We start from the raw sequence: 9,735 nt of genomic DNA on the forward strand, positions 1-9,735 counted from the left end.
TTGGGCACACCGCACTGGATGCAGCCAAGCCAGGTCGAAGAAACTCTTTCGCATGATGGACTGAAAATGCGCTCACGCTGAATGCATCACTTCGTAATATATTGTAAACAAATGATACATCATTAATAATTTGCAAAACGGCCTCTCTTCCTTCCCGACATGCTCAGCTCATATTCAGCATAAAGGCATACTTAAAAGGTATCATTTCAACTAGATTTGTTTGTTCAACTCGTCGTCATTTCTTCTTTCCCGACTTGACGATATGATGGATTGTGGCTTTTAGCCTTTGACTCGTCACTCTCGATCTTTCTGCCTTGGCAGCCTGCAAGCATGCTTCGGCTGTTTAAAGACTGCATGTTTCCATTAGCAAATGTGCACAGGAGTACACGCTTTTGATGAATGAGATATCTTAATTAGATAATAACTGGCCTCAGGTCTGCGGGAAAAGTTTTTGGTGAAAACACAATTACCAGTGTGTGGTAAAGCATTTTTTAGTTATTTTCTTTATTAATTTTCATGACAGTCTGTGCTTATAGTCAACAGCTTCTTCTCATTTGAGTTGAAATAATGTACGAACCTGAAACTAATGACCTCAATCAACTTTTTTATGGGCTATATTACTAAATACTGCAAGCTAAAAACCAGTCCCAACCCCAAATCTCTAAATTTTCCAAAATGTTTTCATGTGTGGGAGTATAAGAACGTATGTGTTGCACATAGAATTATGGTGGGAAGTAATCTCGGAAACTGGCGGCGCCATAAAAGTTTCACCCGATATCTTATGTTGGAAAGCGCATGCAGCAGCAATAAAGAAAAAAAAACTTGGTCGTCGTATTGATTCTACAATTTCTATTTTGAGAAAACACCCTCACAGGTAGTGCGTTTGAGCTTACAAAATGGTAACCGTCAACTGGGGCGAATCAGGGTTACAGTTTTTCCGGGGACCGATGTCTTCGAGCATATTTCTCTATGGCTCAAAAGTTGCGGGGTTCCGTCACAAAAATCACAAAAAATTAAAAAAATAAGTAATGCGGATTTTGGGAAATTGATTTTTTATTCAAAAAAAAGTAGTTTTAAAAATCTGCATTTTTCCGTATTACTTTTTCTGAACAGTCCTCATCAATACAAACAAATTTGCCGGAGACACCAAATCGATCAGAAAGTTCCTTTTGAAAAATACAGATTATTGAATATTTACGTACCATGTATCGTATCGTACGTACCATTTTGAATGTACAGCTGTCAAAATTGTATAAAGACTTGTTTGGGCCAAAATGACACAAAATGGCTTCTTTGATCATAAGGAAAACCACAAAATATTCGGTACTTTGTTTCAGAAATACAGAAGAAATCCAGTTTTCTCGTGCCTTGCGTTTTTTTTCAGCTTGCTATTTTTGCATATCGTCGCTGTCGTGCTAACTTGACACACGTGCATTTCAGGCCGAATTGAGTTAAGATCGCCATTTTGTGCAGCTCTCATTGCCTCACTTTTTGACCTTCACAGATCCCCAAATTCGATATCACTTCTGAGATATTCAATAAAACCGAAATAACTCCGTGCATTGTTGTCACTTTTCATATGATTTATATGAATCTTGTCGTGCTATCTTGACACACCCTGAAAATTGATGTAAGTGCAACAATTGGCCAAAGGGATTTCAAGTCAGAACGCGTTTGACAAAGGTACAAGCCCGACTACCGTAAACATTCGTAATTATAACTCGGGGCTCCGACAACGAAATTCAACCATTGGGGATGTACATAGTGATCAACCAAACAAAACGTGTTTGTTATTGTTTACATTTCGTGCTCTATTTTTGTTTACCGTAATCTGGGGTGAATCGGGACTACAGTCTGAATAGGGACAGCAGTTTTTAGAGCACTTAAAGCTTTTAAATTTGGAAATGGATGTACACATTTTGTTGGCCTGAGTCTGTTCTAACCGAAACCAACCAGAAAAATCAAAATATTGTGCACAACATGGTTAAAACTGCTGTCCCAATTCGCCCCATGTGTCCCGATTGACCCCAGTTTACGGTATTCAAGTTCAAACATTGAAACAAGTTTATCTCGGAAGCGACGTACGACAATATAGCACGTTATGGTACATTTATGCCAACATGGGTGGTTTGTGCGATACAAAAAAGGGACCAATTCTCCTCACTCTCTCCTACACATAAACTTCAACTTATACAATTTTACAAACATGAACCTTAAAAGCTGGTTTTAATTTTTAAAAGTATCAACGTGAAAGTTAGGGCAGTGTATAATGAAAAACTGGTCCGGTTACTTTAGTCTCATCGGCAGCTGCTACTATGATACTCCATGAAATTTAAAATTTAAATCTGGAGTTTTTTTAAAGGTCCAATAAACAAAATTTTCAGTTTTTTGCTTTTTGGGTGTTTTTTAATACCCCTAACTCAAGGTGGTTTCAAAAACACCCAAAAAGGTAAAAAATGAAAATTTGGTTTATTGGACCTTTTCTTAAAAAAAACTCCAGAGATGGAGACGCATAGTTATTTAATTACTGGTTCATTTGTCATACCGTACGGTAGCTTTTATCTGTTAGAATTATGCTACTTTGTGTACCTTAGCTGAATTCGTAAGATATTATTTAAAATATACATGATTTGTTTAATTCACTATTTATGCTGATGCAAGTCCATGAAAAATTCAACAGCTTATGTGTTTTTATCCAGTTATTTATAAGACCATAAAAAGCGTTTTACCAGCCACATTTTATGTCATGTTTCTTTCATATCGTGCGCACAATTGCTCAGTCGCAAAGCAAAGTTTATCTTAGTATCATAAATACACAGCGCTATGATGGTAGTATTGCTCTGATTTTCCGCTAAATTGCATTATCAATTGCACGATTACGTCAGATATTTATGGAAGAAGGAAACTTCTAGTTGTGTGTGCATGTGCGTGTGTGTATCTTTATCCACCCGGATGAAGCATGAAATGTTGGATTCTCTGTACGGTTTGCGCTCATCTCTGACACTTTGCGGCTCCACCATGCTGCTGCTTCTACTCTTGTTATTTTGTCGAATGTGTGCGGGAGGACACGGCAGAACTTTTTTTTCCTCTCTCTCTATCTATCTCTCGACGTTGTTCAACTATGATACACACGACGAAAGAGTGCATGTCTCCGAAAGTGGAATAAAATGTAAATTGTAAAATTGTTGTTTGTGCACATTTTGAACCGTTGCCAAAATGTTGCTTCTTCGGAAACACTTTTCCCCCACGTGGTGGAAGGTGCGAACAGATATGCGGAATGGAATCGAGAAAAACACATTTGGGAAAGAACTATTTCTCACAATTCAATTATGTATTCATAAAGGCTCCTGGCATTTGGACAACAATTAAGCCATTTCAAGAGTTCATTAAACGCTTCAACTGTGTTAAATCGCATATGGTCTCGAAACTGTAGTGCAAATTTATGCTTTGTCACGTCTAGCTTGGCTGGGAAGGAAAACAAACTCGTTATTTCCCGCATAATTTTGGTAGTTTGTCTAAAACAGAACAGACAATACACTTTTATATTGGTTTATTTGTTAGCAAAATAGTCCCAAGACTAGAAGTATCTGGCGGACTCACCCACACTCAAGATCCGGTTGTGACATATGATTCATCCAATAGCCTCGTTTGCTCCAATGGGACTAAAGGGGTGATTGTTCCATGTTGGTTCTGTCCGTACTGGCAATTCTGTTATTCGTACATGGGATTATCAAAACGATTCATTGAGACAAATTTCAAATAGTTTGATTTACGAATTTCACCGACGTAATAGTTGGTTTGCAGTTTTTGCCTTCCTTACTAAGAAAAGGCTTTAAAATCATTCGAAAATCAGCTTCTTAATTAATCCTCACATATACATATCGCTCAGAATTTAATTTTGAGCAAATTTCTGCATGTGTTTTGTCACTCGATTTTCTAGGAGCTGGTTTGATCGATTTTGTCCGGATCGATGTCATTAGATTCGTCTTGAATTCCCAGAAGTCCTTTTGAAAATCATTAATTTTAGTTGAGTACTTCAATAGTTCTGCTAATAAAAACTACTGCAACTATAAAATGGGTGATTTTTGATTAACACTGGAACGCCCAACGCATGTCCAACTTACACGGACGCCCAAGCCTCCCAAAAAAGTTGGAACGGTAACTTCAACTCGCTGGTTCTCGGGCATAACTCACCCAATCAAGACGATTCTTTTTTCTAGTGATTTGTTAGGATGTCTAGATGATCCTAGAACTTTGCAGAATTCAATTTGATCAAATCTGTAATTTTTGCGACCAAAAACATCGTTCCAACTTTTTCAAAAAGACTGCCTCCGCGGAATTTTTGGCGAATTTTTTTTTTACACGCGAAAAAAAAAGTTGGAACGATGTTTTTGATCGCGAAAATTACAGATTTGATCAAATTGAGTTCGGCAAAGTTCTAGGATCATCTAGACATCCTAACAAATCACTGGAAAAAAGAATCGTCTTGATTGGGTGAGTTATGCCCGAGAACCAGCGAGTTGAAGTTACCGTTCCAACTTTTTTGGAGCCTTGGGCGTTGGAATGTTAAAAAAAAAACCTGTTGCTCACTCTATAGCCTGGCCTTGGCGGTCTCTATTCCAAGATTCCTACTCGAAACTAGGTGTCCGAAAGCTTGATACGGTGAGGCTATCCAAAAATTGGAATTACAAATTCAGTTTTTCAGAAAACTCATTAAAAATATACTATTTTAACATAACTACATCATTTAAACTTAAATTTTTGATACTATATGACCAAATTATTTGTAAAAACATCAATCGGTTTCTCAGTTGTGTGTTTTGACATGAAATAATCCTTACCCTGATATACAGTGTAAACTAACAGGATATCGTTTCAATAAAATTACAATTACAATTATGCTTAGAACAACAGTATAGCTTCTGAAATAAATGACTGTATTAAAACGTGAAAAATGAAAATTATGAAGAAACATTATCTAGAACTATAATTGCAAGCCAAACATTGGACAACAAACCCGCTGCACATCCTTCGCCATGTCATGAAGGATGCAGAGGATAGCTGGAGGAGACTAGAGTGTGGGTGTGCCTTAGAAAGTATACCGGAAAAAAAGCGCAGACAATGTTGATCACTTTGTTGTGTCTCCTCTCCATTCTTGCACCACCAAGGCATGGTGGTCGGTGTGCGGTGGCAGACGACGAACCACGAGACGAAATGATTCTCTCTCTGGTTTTTCTGCACGGCCTTGTCTTGCCTGTTTGCCGTGTGCAGCGACGCGTTTCAGAGACTTGTCCCCGGATTCAAACCCGCGTGGAATGCCCAGCATCAGCAGCAACCAGAACGGGGGAAAAAGTTGTGTTTTTGACATGAAAATAAGGAAAAAGGATATTCTTGTTTTTCTCTCACAATGTCACACAATTTCCGCTCCTCGCATGACAATAATTCAAATGAGGTGAGCTCCAATCGAATAGTTCAAGAAACTCTGCGTGTATCGTGACGGCTGAAGATGGCATCTTGACTTTTTTGTCTAGCATGTTTTGCTTTTATAGAATTGTTTTCAATGAAAACCTCTTTGATTCATTCATGTTGGGATGTGGTTTTTGCTATCCAAATTTTGTCTCTATATTAAATAAAATAAATGGAAAAAATTACAAAGTCAAGCAAAATCCTATCCTAGCCTCAATGAACAAATATTTTAATATCAATTTTTAATAAAGACTATTTTGATGTTATGACAAGGTAATCTGGATAACAAAACTCGACATTTTAGCAGAAGGTCAGTAGACGCTTCAGTTTCATAAAGGTATGTTAGAACACGCTTTAATCGGCAGAATTGAATTTTAATCAATTCTCTGCCAATAAATATATTTGTAAATTTCTAGTAAAATGGAATCCTACCTATGGAATCATCTTAAGCAACCATACGCACCCACGTTTATAAGGCTTGGTTACTTAAGATGATTCCATTCCATTAATACTCAAAATTTACACCTTTAATGTATTGACAAGAAATTCACTAAAACTCAATTCTGTCAATTGGAACGTGTCCAAATCATATCTTGACGAAACTAAAATGTTTACTGACATCAACTTCAAAAATGTCAAGATTATAATCGTTAGATCGAGGACAGAAGAAGTTTAGAGCTGCAAGAAATAAATGAATTAACAATAACAACAACACAATCGTTAGAAGTTTATTCCACTTATTCTGACATTGAAGGTCAAAATTTGGCCAGCAAACCAAAAAAAAAGTCAAACGGATTAGTGAGTAAATTAACTTAAATCAATTTTGATATATAAAGCCAATCAATTAGGACAATGTATTAGCCAAGTATCTTTTTTCCAAATGGCACAGTCCTCTATAACTCCACTTATTAGTGCGATGATAAACTACACGTGCACAGAGGCAACCAATTCCTTACCCTTCTGACACGTGTTATTAACATAATCACGATTTGCACAAATTGAATGCTAAAATGTATAATTTAATCGATATTGCACTCAATTTATGATTGGGAAGCAGTCAGTGTTGCGGCGTTTACCTTGCAAAGAGAAAGAATTGCGCTGACTGCCTTCTTGTTGTAAACGTTCATGTTCACCTTATTCACTGATGTTGCGAAGTGCCTTTATGGATGGTAAGTAACACATTTGCTCTCATAAATAAACCATCCAGAAGAAACCTGCATGCATGCTGAACTCTGAAGCAGCACACGGGAGAGGGACAGTTTGTTACCTGCCTGCAATTCACACCGATGCCGACACCGAACATAAGCAGTAAAAAGTATCAAGGGCAATATATCATCCTTAAATTACCGACACATCACACACCTTAACAAGGGGCAGCTAAATCGTGTGTATTTTTTTTATTGATTTCAATTATATATAACACGAAGCCGGGTGGTTTAATCTTTTAAACGTCTGATACTTACCATTTATGCTGCTGTTTGAGGAACTATCCTGAAATCACGTAACAAAAATGAAAATGCTTAAAGTTATTGAAAATGTAAAATGATGTATTGATGAATGTAAGATAGGGTTAAATTCTGATCATTTATTATTGATAAGCCTAAAACGAAAACAAAATCGTCCACGAAAGACACCTTCTGAATTTGCTGATTGGCACGAAACAAAAAAAAAAATCATCAAAATTAGTATTCTGTCTATTTTTTATTCTGCTGACGAAAAACGATGTACAATTCCACCGTTCAAAATAAATGCTTACTTTTAACGATAAACTTTTCTGATAAATGCCTGAAACACAAATTCAACAATAAAAAAAAACATTTTTTTTCTAATTGGAGTTATCGGACTGGTTTTTATTTGAGCTTTTGCCAGCCCTTTGCTGGAAAACAATATAACATCAAAGTGTTCAAATGTTCACGGCAAGTCACTTGCAATGGAACAATATGATGTTTTACAAGAATGTTAATGATTTTCATAAAAGTCTTATTGTTCCCCACGTGTCTGAGAAAGTTGAATAACTCTGGCTGTAGAGTTCGGATCGATGTCATATTTTGGTCAATGTTAGAACACTTTAAAAGAAAGAAAATGCAACAAACACCTCATTGAAAAATGCTGATAAAAAACAGTCGGCCTGGGTTCGATCCCATACAGTCCCGGTGGCATTTTTCGAGACGAGATTTGTCTGATCACGCCTTCCTTCGGACGGGAAGTAAATGTTGGCCAAGGAATAACCTAAAAAAGGTTAGGTCGTTAGCTCAGTCCAGGTGCAGGAGTCGTTTCCCTGGGTCCTGTCTCGGTGGAGTCGCTGGTAGGCAGTTGGACTAACAATCCAAAGGTCGTCAGTTCGAATCCCGGGGTGCATGGAAGCTAAGGTAAAAAAAGAGGTTTGCAATTGCCTCAACAACCAAGCCTTCGAATACCTAGTTTCGAGTAGGAATCTCGCAATCGAGAATGCCAAGGCAATGCTGTAGAGCGAATAATTTGATTTTGAAAGTTAAAAACCAAAAGTGTTTCATTGATGACTACTCTGCCCTAATAAAAGATGGAAGATGGCAGAACCTCTGACAAATTTGTCAGAGGATTTGGCTGCTCATGTTCGGATGTATCGTTCATTAATTGATCTTAATGTTTTGACTATGATATTAGTAGAGAAAATTTTAGTGCTCAAATTGTGCAAGCATTATTATCTTTTTAGATATTTTTTAATTGAGCTTGGAATCGAACGACTAAAAAAACAATTTCTCGCCTTCAAAATAATGATTTTTAACTAAACTTTGTTGTATCACAAAGAAAAAAAAAACAATTACATAATGTCTGCCTCTGGATCACCTCACCGTTACAAGAATCAAGAAAAATACATTATTTGTCATGTCCATCAAAATATTGTTCGGTATCGTGCAGTTTTGACCGTTCCAAACGTAGAACCATCAACAAATCGTCACGATTTGTTGCGTTGTTCCCGAGGATACATGGGAAGATTCGTGAGAGTTTAATTTTGATCTTCTCCAGTCATGTTTCATTGCAATATAACAAGCATACAGTCCTGTAGATTAGCTGGTCGGCAATTGGACTCACAATCCAAAGGTCGTCAGTTCGAATCCCGGGAAGGATAGGAGCTTAGGTTTTGGAGTGGGAATCTCGCAATAAACATCAAGATTATGCTGTTAAGCGAACAAAGTCCTGTAACTGATTTCTTTCATTTGTTGAAAAGTGTTAAAAAATATTGATCGTAAATCCACATTACTTAATCATAAAACACCATCATTAAATGCCAATCCATATTCAGCCAATTAACATATTAACAGAAAGTATTCCGCGTTGGTTGTTGGCAATATATGGTCATGGAAACCATATTAAAATTTGTACGGCAATTTAATATAGAAACACAAAAAAAAATCTCCACATGAATATCAGGTATATTAAAGGCCACTCATATTTCCCCAACGTCACGTTGTGGCCAAGGTATTCCTTGTCCCACCGCAATCCAAGGGAATGGGAAAACCGTTTCTCGCAGTTTTATGTGTCTACAGTCGGACAAAACGCAATATTCCACGTTACGGTGGTGAGAGCAGGAAAGGAAGAGATCATCAAACATATTGCATACACTCTGCTCTGACAGAATCCACACACGCCATTTAGTGGTTTCTTGAAAGGAGCCGCACCACGACTTGTTGTGCCACTGCAACCGCCCCCGAAGAATTACTGACTCGTGGCGCAATGGGCCAATGTGATAAGTTTGAGCATTTTTTGGTCAAAAACTGCGCACAGCAGCTGATTTGAACGCATTTTATTTATTCAAGAATTTTCAATACACCAAGCGTCTCCTCTTCACGGCTTTATTAGACAATGCTGTCGTCTGGTGTGAATCGAAACTTATTTGGGGATACAGTGGAGTTTTCCATTGTTAACTTAAAAAATTGAGTTTCAACACTTCCCGTCTTGCAAATCCTTTTCCTTGTCTCTGGTGCGGGCTGAAGAATGGACAACGGACAACGGCTGTCGAGGTGCTGAAATTCTGGTTCAGATGGAATTGATTTTATTCCGAATTATCAATTCCTAAGCAACCTGTTCTGCACCCAGAATTGGACATCGGCATACGAGAGGATAAAGAGCACGATTCGGTAGTAAAATGGTACTGTGTGTGGACGGAGAGGATAAATCCCGTAATTACCGAGAGTACTTTACTCATGGGTTCATTTTTAAAAAAAGTTCATCTATCAAAAAAAAAGTACCGGTACAAAGCGGACAGCGTAACCATTCGGCCACGCACTG

This window comes from Culex pipiens, chromosome 2 (genome assembly GCF_016801865.2).
Source record: "Culex pipiens pallens isolate TS chromosome 2, TS_CPP_V2, whole genome shotgun sequence".
Classification (NCBI taxonomy): Eukaryota; Metazoa; Arthropoda; class Insecta; order Diptera; family Culicidae; genus Culex; species Culex pipiens.